Here is a 10,782-nt window from a genome sequence, read left to right as displayed (position 1 = left end):
GGATACTAAGTTGGGAAATTTGGAAAAATTGTTTAAATAGATGGCTAACAATGTGGGTAACCTCTTGAAGCAAAATGAGAATGACAAAGTGCAGGACTCCCCTCTATGGTAGAGACTTAGGTACCAAGAAAATGCACCCAAGCTCATTCTAAGAAGAATGAGGATGTTAGTAAAAAGGATAAGGTGAAGGCCATTGCTTTTAATATGCAATTTTGGCAAATTAGGCTGTTGACCTGATAAAGACTTCTTAGTTGGTCAGTTGCTGTTCTTTTATTGTTCTTTTGCTATCTTTTCCATCTCTGTCTTGGGTGACCTCATGGTTTTTCTTTTTGGAGGTCTCTTTCATGTTTTCCTATGCTACTTTTCTCTGATGTTTACGTCTCTTGTTTATCTCTAGACTTTTGTTATTTTGTAAAGGTTTTGGGTCCTTTAAAACCTATTTTTACTTAATTGAAACATTTAAATATTGTAGAGGTTGTTACCAAACATTTAAATGACTTAGATTACATATCCCTATGTTACACAATCAACGATTTAGATGGAGAAGCTATTATGGATGAATCTAGAAAACTCTTTAAATAACAAAGATCTTAACCTAGATTAGAGGATGAGGATGTGTGAAAGAGAAGTGAAGGATCGAGATTAGATCAAAAGTCAGTGGAAGGGGTTTGTTGTCACTTAACAGAGAAAGCAACCTATTCATAGTAGTGAAGTGAAGGGGAAAACAAGTTTATTTGATCAGAAGAAAGGATCAGTTAGCAAGGAGAATAATCAAAATCAACTTACAGAGAAAATTGAGAGTTAGGTATTGAATTAGTTCTAATCGACTTGAATTAGGGTGAATTTCTTAATAGAGTGGTCTTAATAGATCTTTGTAAATCTCTTAACAAAGTCCTTACTTTTTTGTAAGTGCTAAATCCTCTAACAAGGTAAGACCTAGCAGTCTCTTAAGTTTTTAACGGGGTAGACCCTTCATAGGGTAGATCATATTTTATGATCAAACATTATAACCATAACAGGTTAACTTTATTACTAAAGTAGTGAAGATTTGTGGTTGTCATCCCCACCCCAGTTTTACCTTCACCTTGGAGGGTTTCTGGGTAACAAATATTATGTTATGTGTTTATTTTCATGCATGTGATAGATCACATTTACATGTTACAACAATTTATCATTGCAAGCTTTACATGCCCAAAGATGTGAATGAATTGGTGAAAAGTTTAAAGTGTTTAAGATTTTGATTTACCCCCTCTCAGTATCTAGTTTATCCTTTTTATAACTCCATCAGTCAACAATATCTACATACTTTATGATGTATCAAGGCTTAGGTCATTTATCTATTTAGAAAAAACTATATTACACAACATGTTTTAAATATATATATATATATATATATATATATATATATATACATAGATTAATATTAAGCATAAAATCAATCAAACTAGATGAATGTAAATATAAAATAAGACAATATTGTGGACCTATCTCTTTGTTTGATTATAAAATTAAAATTGATAGTCTTTGAGCCCTTTACTTGATTTTACAATTTCCCCACTAGTAGGGTTAGTTTGGGACACTGAATACCTGCAAAATAATGGTTAGAATCACAACAATAACAACACTAACCATATTATTCTACCCTCTAATTCAACCCTATAACATCCCCTCTTCTAGATTAGGGAACTGAATGTTGTAACTTACAACCATTTGCCAATACAATATAGAAAAAATGTATATAAAACATATTAGAAATATTGAACTAAATAAATATTTATTTAAATACTAACCTCATTACCCTTCCAAATCCTTCGAAAGAGAACCTTCTAAAATCACCTAAACCTTTGGTAATTATTATATCTCATTTAGGTAGTCATCATATGAAGTGCATCTTACTTAGTCCTCTTTGGAATCTCTGATAACACTACTTGGGAGAGATCCCACCTCTAACCAAGTCTCTTATCTTTGACATATGCATATTTTTGACACTACAATATATATTGTCTCTAAGAGATTCTCTACAAATCTCTCTCTAGGTTTAGATATGGAATCCCAACATTCAATCTAGAATGCCCTCTAATCTCTAAGTTCTCCTTTAGAGAAACTTGACATTCAAGATGAATATCCCTAGCCTCTAAGCTCTCACTATGAGAAGTTTGACATTCTTACAAATGTCCTCTACCAAATCTTTATGATCTATATAAGAACTATAAGTTCTTATTCCAATAACATTTAGATGTCTCTATATTAATATGTTAAAAATGGTTGATTTCCCTTGAGCCAAATGCCCACTTGCCTGCCTGACACATTAAACTCAGTAGATGAGTTTGAAATCTAAAAAGAGGGGAAATTTTTTTGAGATAATTCAAAAGGGAACAAATTCTCATTCAATTTGATAGTCAGCAAATTAGAAGAATAGAAGAAGGAACAACAAAGAGTTCAGAGAGAAGAAGGATGAAAAAAGGATCAAAGTTGCAATATCACAAGATCAGTTCTCCATGTTCTTTGTAAGTTCATTTTGATCATCTTGATGAAGCAGTGATTGCTCCAGGCATTATTGTATGCATCCTTGTAGTGTTGTAAGTTTATATTTCAAATAGAAGTTGTAAGGTTAAAATATTTTGGTTCTGGTTGAAGCCCTATGATCCTATATTTGTATTTAGTTGAATCAGTTTATGAATAGAAAGAAAACAAGAAGGCATATTAGTTGATCGAATCTTTCAACTCATTTTTATCTCCTTTATATCCATTTTTTTATTTCATTGAGTATTTGAGAAGATAAGAGTTGCAAGCTCTCTATTATTATCTCTCTGTTTTAATGGTGGAATAGTCTAGACAATTAGTTTGTTGGTAGCTCACTCGATTCCATTTGATAACTGACCTCCTTTGTGTTAACTTGGTCAAATTTTCCTGTACCATCCCTAACATGTTATAACTGAGTCTACCAAGTTCCCTTCCTAAGCTTACTAAGCTCACTTGGTACCTTCCTTGTTGAGAAGACTATGTCACTCAATTCCTACATCAACCAAGTTCACTCAGTCACTATTGTTACTGAGCTCTTCCTTTGGTGATCGAGATCACTTGGGTCCCATTGATACCAAGTAACCTAGTATCTAATATTTCCTAGTAAACCTCCATTAACATCCTTAACATGTTGAGCTCACTCGACACCCACTACTTGTCACTTGGTATCTACTATTTTCTAAGCAAAATTTTAATTTGTGAAGTCATTTTTCACATGGTATCAGAGCTTTGAGACCCCACATTCATTGTGAGTTTGGGAATTTGTTTTGTAGGTATTTGACATGTTAGGAGATGCAAGAAAGACATGGCAACAACCACCATCCTTTAATGGACATAATTATGATACATGGGAAAAGAAAATGAGAGCCATAATGGTAGGAAATGATTTGTGGGAGTTTGTGATGACTGAGTTTAATGATGTAACTGACCCAATATAGTATATTTCCCTCACACACCCTCATAAGACTTAGTTGAAGGAGTTAAGAAGAAAGGATGCAAAAGACTTAAGTCTGATTGAGACAACCATGACAGAGACAACCTTTCCTAAGATAGCATCAACTAATTATTCAAAGGAAGCATGGGGCTTTCTTGAAAAAAGCTTCAAAGGAACTGATAAAATTAGAGTAGCGAAGCTACAAATGATTAGAAGTTAGTTTGAGAACCTCCAAATGAAGGATAATGAACCAACTAGAGAATTTAGCTTGAGAATCTCTACTTTGATAAACCAACTCAAATCAAATGGAGAAGAGTATGAAAAGAAAGAGGATGGAACCACCATCTTTTGTGACAATATTTATATTGATATAGCCCTCTAGTTATTCTTGATCTCGTACTATCTATATCTTCTCAGAGTCATATATAATTAATTCTTAGTTTTCCCTTCACTTATTTAAATTATTTTTTCTCTTCTTAAATTATTCCTCCTTTATCTAAGAATCTCTATATTGAGCTTATTTTTTTTCTTCATGTTATTGACTTGTGGTTTGATCCTTTTAAGAATCTATCCTTCACCTTTGTGTATTACTTTCTGCCACAATCTTCTTTCTTCTTTACTATACAAAATTCACACACTATATTTGTTATCTTATGAACTTAGTTCTCATCTATTTGCAATAGACATTGAATGCAAGTCTATGAACTTCCACTTGATATATACTTGTTACTTATTAGTTTCGAGAATTGTATTTGTATTATGTTATCTTTTCTAACTAATTCCATCATTAGTGTGTCCAATAGAGTTGATTCAGTGCACTTCGCTTATTCTCCTTTAGGTGAGCTATTGACTCTATTGTTCTATTTGTTTTCTTCTATCCTTTATTTGTTCTCTATTCCTACTCACTTTTATTTAGTGTAACTAATGACACCTTTCTATCTATTCTTCCCTCCTTACATTTTTTTGTCACATTGTTGGTCCTTGTCTTGTTTAAGTTGTGTGTGGTCCTGCGTTTTCCATCTATGTATTCTTAATTCTGGATTTTGCATACATACATAATATTTGAATCATGTCTAATTGTCAATGATGAGTTTGTTCTCTCTCTCTCTCTCTCTCTTGCAATTGGTAGAGATGGTAATCTAATTTTGAATGATTATTTTTCAATGGATCTTCTTATAAACTCCCTACTCCATGATGTGCTTCCTTATTTATCTCTATATTGATAGATTCATTGTATCTAGGGTGAGCCGACTCATTATTTTGGCACAGTTTATTGGTTTGATGGTATTTATAAGTAATAATGCCCATAAGGAATACTTCCCTTGAAACCTATATTTTTTCTTTTTCTTTCCTCATGTGATGATCATAGATATTCACTGTCTCCCCCTTTCTACATGCTTCGATCCTTCTCTTATATGAGTGTATTTTTGATGGTCACTAACCAATGTCATGACCCTTATGTTGGAAATATAAGGTAGGCTAGGTTACTAAGAGGGGAGGAGTGAATCAAGAACCATTAAAACTTTAAACTTACTTCACCAAATAATCCTTCATATATTATTCTAATCTAATTGCATGCATAAAATAATGAAAGCAATAAACATTCATAACACTTTGACACAAGATATGGTGACCCAGAAACCTTCCAAATAGAAATTAAAATTGGGGTGGGGATGATACCCAAAAGATTTGGTATTGTAGTATAAAGTTTTCCTATTAAGGCTTGTAATTGACCACTTCTAGTGATTTGCCCTGTTAGGAGCAATAAAGACTATTAGGTCCACCTTGTTAAAGGAGTTACAAACATATAATAAAGTATGCATTCTGTTAGGAGATTTAGAAAAAAACTATTAAGTCCACCCAATTAAAGGATTTTATTGATGCACCTATTAGGATGAATCATTGGCTAATATCTGATCTACAACTTTGATTTGCTAAATGAGATTCCTTGAATTGCAATGATCACCTAATTGTGATAGATAAGTCTCTGCTATACCATAGACTTCTTGTAGCCTTCTTCAATTCACACTAATTTTCTTCTTACTTCTTTACATACTCATTTCTTTATTACATTTGGATATGATACAATACATTACATATATACAAATCCACTTGATTAGCTTACAAATTTAGCTACAATACCAAATTCATCATAATTCACAAAGTTGACCAATTGTTGTAACTTGGGTTCTAAAGACAAACTTGGTGATGTTCCAACACTCGACAAACACTGCCAACACTCAAAAAACTCTGGCACTCGGTTGAAGTTGAAGCTCAGTCCATAGTGACCACTTCAAGTAGCACAAACTAAATTAGCATTGTATGACTCAGTGAACACTAAGAAACTTAGTAGATATTGAAATGCTCAGTTGACACTACAATGCTTGGTCAACATTGAATTATATTTGTTAACACTGTGACCTCAGTAGACACTGTAGAGCTTGGTTAACACTACAAAGCTCAGTTAACACTACGCTTAGCCTCTGAAGCTTGATAGATATTGTAGAACTTGGCAAAAATTGCAATATGTCTTAGATGCTCGGTAGATAATATGAAGCTCGAAATGAACTACAATATGATTATTTAGCTGATAGCAATTGAAACACTTGGTTAACACTATTAGAGGAATGATAAGTTTGGTAGCAACTGTAGTTCTCAGTAGCAATGAAAATCTAAGTAAGTGTTAAGTTACTAACAAATTGACCTTAATGTCAAAAACTCCCCCTTTGGCATTAGTGACAAAAACACTTATCATACCAAAAATTTGAATTCTCAAAATTACAAGTCAAAACTTCCTTATCGACAATCTAGATATTCAACTTGGTTTTGACTACTATCTACTACTATAGCTTGATAACCTCTTACTCTGTTTTTATTGATTTTGCAAAAATGCTTTTGTAAACATATTTTCTATTATATATACATGTATCTTCATATTAATACTCCCCCATACATATATCTCTCCCTCATACATATATATGGACTATGATAATATTTTCTTATAAAAAAAATCTTCTCCCCCTTTATCAATAATATTCTCCCCCTTTTGACATAAATTTCAAAGGTGCAAAATATTTACAAGTTAATACCAAAATGTGATAAGAAATCAAAATGTACCTTTAAAATGATTGCCATGGTCTTGTACCAATTCTATTACAATACCTTGATTGCATGCAAGGCTATCTTTACCTTTGCTAAAAGTTCCATCACATGATCAGCTATGGAGACATTATTGTCATGGATCAATTTCTTTGCATGTACAATGTGCTTTTGCAGTTCATCCATGTTTGGAAGAATCATGCCTTGAATTTCAGTAAGTGTGGCCCTAATTCTAGCTTCTTCACTCAATAATATTTCCTAGAGATCTATCAGGTACCTGAATTTACAAAATGTGTAGAACTACAACTAGGATCAAGTGACAATTGTGTGCACTTGCCTTCATATCCTCATCTATCTTAAATAGTCTATCCTTTATATCCTTAATAAAGATAGATGTGTAAGTCAACTTGACAAATAAAGAAACAACATTATGTACATATGTTTCTAGTGTAGCATGAATAGTAGATAATTATACTTGTTTAATAGCTATCTTCTCTACTACTTGCTCCAAAACTTTGTTCTCAAATTTCCTTTTTGCCCTCTGCAAATTTTTTTCTTGTCCATTCAGTTCTTTATTTTATTTGTGCATAATTTCAACCAATTGATCCAAAAAAGGTTTTTTCATATCAACCTCAATGCTTAGAGCATTAACAAATATGCTCTTTATATATTCAAGGACTTGATTTTTATTTTTCCTTTCCTCTTCAAGCTTTTGCTACCTTGCTCTCTTCTTCCAAAGTTCTACAAGGATTTCCATCTCTTCAAGAGTGAAGTTTGAGGTATCCCAATTTGGAAAAAAAAGGTCCTCATCTAGATCAATTTCTTCCTCTTTACCCTTATCTATAATAGAAGGAACAATTTCCTTTCCTTTATTCAAAGCTTCAATGCTCAGTTGAGACTAAGTCTGAACTATCATTACACTAGACATGGTGGAAACAATAGCAGAAATAGATGGAATAGCAACAAATGTAGGGGAAATAAGACTAATAATTGGAATATCTTTTTGTTGCTTAGTCAAGCTTGATGCTAGAAACATCTGATCCTGCTACTTGGTAGATGAAGTGTTAGCCACTTCACTCACTATAGTACTTAGTAAAGTTGCTCCAAAAATTGGTTGGATTCTTAGTGATCTAGTTTTAACCTCAACCAACTCAGTACAAACCTTCTCTAAGCTATATTTCACTAAGTCTTCACTTGGAGAAAGAGAAAGGGAAGTCATAATTTCTGTTGCTATCTTTCTTGCATCAATATCCTCAATACTCTGTATTTCTGGAAGACTTCCTACTGTAGCTTCTTGTTCTTCTTCCTCATTAGCATCATCAACATCTACATTTTCTATTTCATCATCTTTTATTTCTTCACCCTCTTCTATGTCATCTTCTTCACCATCCTTATCATCTATTTGCACAACATTATTAGTAGGCTTGTGTAGTCCATAGATATTTTTCCATGCAATAGTATTGGATTTCACCACAGATTCAATTTCCTTTGACATGATCAACAATGTATTGAACTTAGGAGTAAGATTCTACTCATTTTCCTTTAATTATTTCCTCACCTCTTTGTCACTGAGACTTGACATGAGTTGCCTCAAGATCCATTCTTTGATGTCTCCAACAACATTTGCTACATTTTTCCATACTTGTGCAACTTCCTTGAGAATTGCATCAAGAACTTGTTTGACCAATTCATTAGGGGAATACTTCCACTTTTCTATTTGTGCCACTAGGGCCTCTTCAATCTATTTATTCTCTACTACACTCCTGGTGTCATACTTGAGTGTTTTGAAGGATGCCATACCTCCTTGTTTTATTCTATTTAGTCTCTCCTCAAAGGTAGGGGTAGTCTTCTGAAATATAATCTATTCTACTTCATCCTCTTCATTACCCAACTTTAGTTTCCTCTTAGATTTGGTGGATCTCCTTGTGAACACAATAGGGGAAGACTTTGTAGGATTGGTTATTATAACCTTCCCTTTCTTCTTGGGAGGCTCCTCTTCCTCAAGTTCTACTTCCTCTACATTTTTCTCTTCATCTTCATCTTCATCTATGTCATCTCCCTTATCTTCCTAGCTTAATGACTTGGTATCCTTCATGATTTTCTCTATCCTGTTTCTTCCTCTATTCACTTCCTAGGGCAACTTGATTGTTAAGTTCAATCCTAGCATTTTCCTCCTTGTATATGCCAAAATATGTAGCCTTGGGATCCACAAGCTCACTAAGGAAAGCCTAAATAATGTCTTTGGTGTCATCAATGTTCACCTCATAACCCAAAGGTTTTACCCTTACCACTCTTGGCCTAACTATTGGACTAACCACCAAAATTCCCCTTCAGGATTCATGACATGGTTTAACCACCTCCTATGTTCTGTAATTCTAGTGGTTGTATTAGGCATTGACAGGTCAATCTTTTGTTGTAATGACAACCCTAGTTTGTAACATGTGGTATCAAATCTTGGCTATATGTTTGAATCTCCATGGGTAATGCCAAGGGGGGATTTTTGGACTAACCACCAATGTTCCCCTTTAGGATTCATGACATGGTTTAACCACCTTTTGTGTTCTATAAGTCTAGTGGTTGTATTGGGCATTGACAGGTCGATCTTTTGGTGCAATGATAACCCTAGTTTATACAACTAACTTCTTGGATGCAAACTTTATCATAGTCTACCAGAAAATAGATATCATGCTCATAGTCTTCTACTAACTTTTTAGGAATCCTATATCTCCTCTGCATCTTCTCTTTGAATGTTTCAAAGTAGGAATCCATTATACTTTCAAAGTTTTCTCCCATTTCAGCTATGAATTTATTTATTTGATATAAAATAGGTATGCCTTTCCTCCATACCACAATTCCTTTAGAAGGGAAAAAAAATTGAACAAAGAAGAATAAACTATTGGAAATCTAATTGAAAAGATCATTGTGAGAAGAAGACTGAAGATCAAAGAGGGAGATTGTTGTTAACATAACATTTTCAATCATTGTTTTGTCATTGATGTCAAACCTACTACTTGTAGGAATGACATTCGCCTATAAAATCCAAGTACTATTACTTAGTTGATTGATGAAGAGGATTTGATCAACAAGATGTAACAAGAGTACCTAAGGGAAAGGTTGAGTTAAGATATTGTAATGAAGTGCAAAGATCAGTTAAGATAATGGTTAAATGATGTATTGATAACATACTCAAAGATACAAAGGTTGGTCACACTTAGAAACATTGGAGGAATAAGTTGTAACAAGGATTGACTGCAAAGCTTAAACTAAGTTCATTAGTGGGTGTTGAGTAAGTTAGTTGAAGCCGAGAAAATTCTTAGTTGGAGCCGAGTAACAAGAAATTCTAGTGTGTGCCGAGTGATCTTTAGGTGCCAAGTAAATTTTAGGTGCCGAGCACCAAGAAAAACATAGTTAATGCTGAGTAACATAGTATCTGTCGTGCACCAATATTTCAATAGTGCCGAGTTGTTGCATTATTTTAAATAGCAAAGATTCACCAAATTTGAGCCGATTTAGTGGTTACCTTGAATTTTTTGAACTAGATGAAGGATAAGGATGATGAGTTGGTGGCACATTATTCTATGTAAACCATTTTTGGGCAAATTCAAAAGGATTATTCAAGAAGTTTCTAGAGGAAACAAAATATGGGTTAGATGTAATGAATCCTACCTAATCCATATGAATTGAAATTAAAGAATGGAAGAATTAAGTGGGAAAGGAACTCCAAGACTTTTATTTAAGGAGTCATAGACCAAGGAGCAAAGCTGCTGATGTTGCTACTACTAAAGAGCCAAAAAAATTGTGAAGTGGTTAGAGGGGTGTCAAGGAGAAGACATCTAGGAGAAGGAAGAGCACAGAGGCTCTACTTCTACAATTAGTCATGAAGAGATGATTGCACTAGTACATTGAGCATGGAGACTCAAGGAGACTAAGCTTGAAAGGAGGGTAAGCTATTTGAGTTGTAGAGATTGAAGGCCAGGAAATGGTATGAGCTGAGAAGTGATATGAGATTTGCAAGTTAAGTTGTATTCTGCAATCAAGTCAAAATCCCTAATTGTTACTCTCTAGCAATTCTATCTATTAGGATAGAAAGAAAATCATATGGACTTAGATTGGCGTAACAGTCATATGTAAATCCTTTACCAAGGTGGCATTCCAAGTGAATGTTTAGAAGTCCTCTAACAAGGCCCACTTCTAACAAGGTGGTTAAATCCTCCGACAAGGTCATG

This window comes from Cupressus sempervirens, chromosome 7, assembly GCF_028749045.1.
Source record: "Cupressus sempervirens isolate cs-2001-9-10 chromosome 7, ASM2874904v1, whole genome shotgun sequence".
Taxonomy (NCBI): domain Eukaryota; kingdom Viridiplantae; phylum Streptophyta; class Pinopsida; order Cupressales; family Cupressaceae; genus Cupressus; species Cupressus sempervirens.
This window is presented reverse-complemented; position numbering follows the sequence as displayed.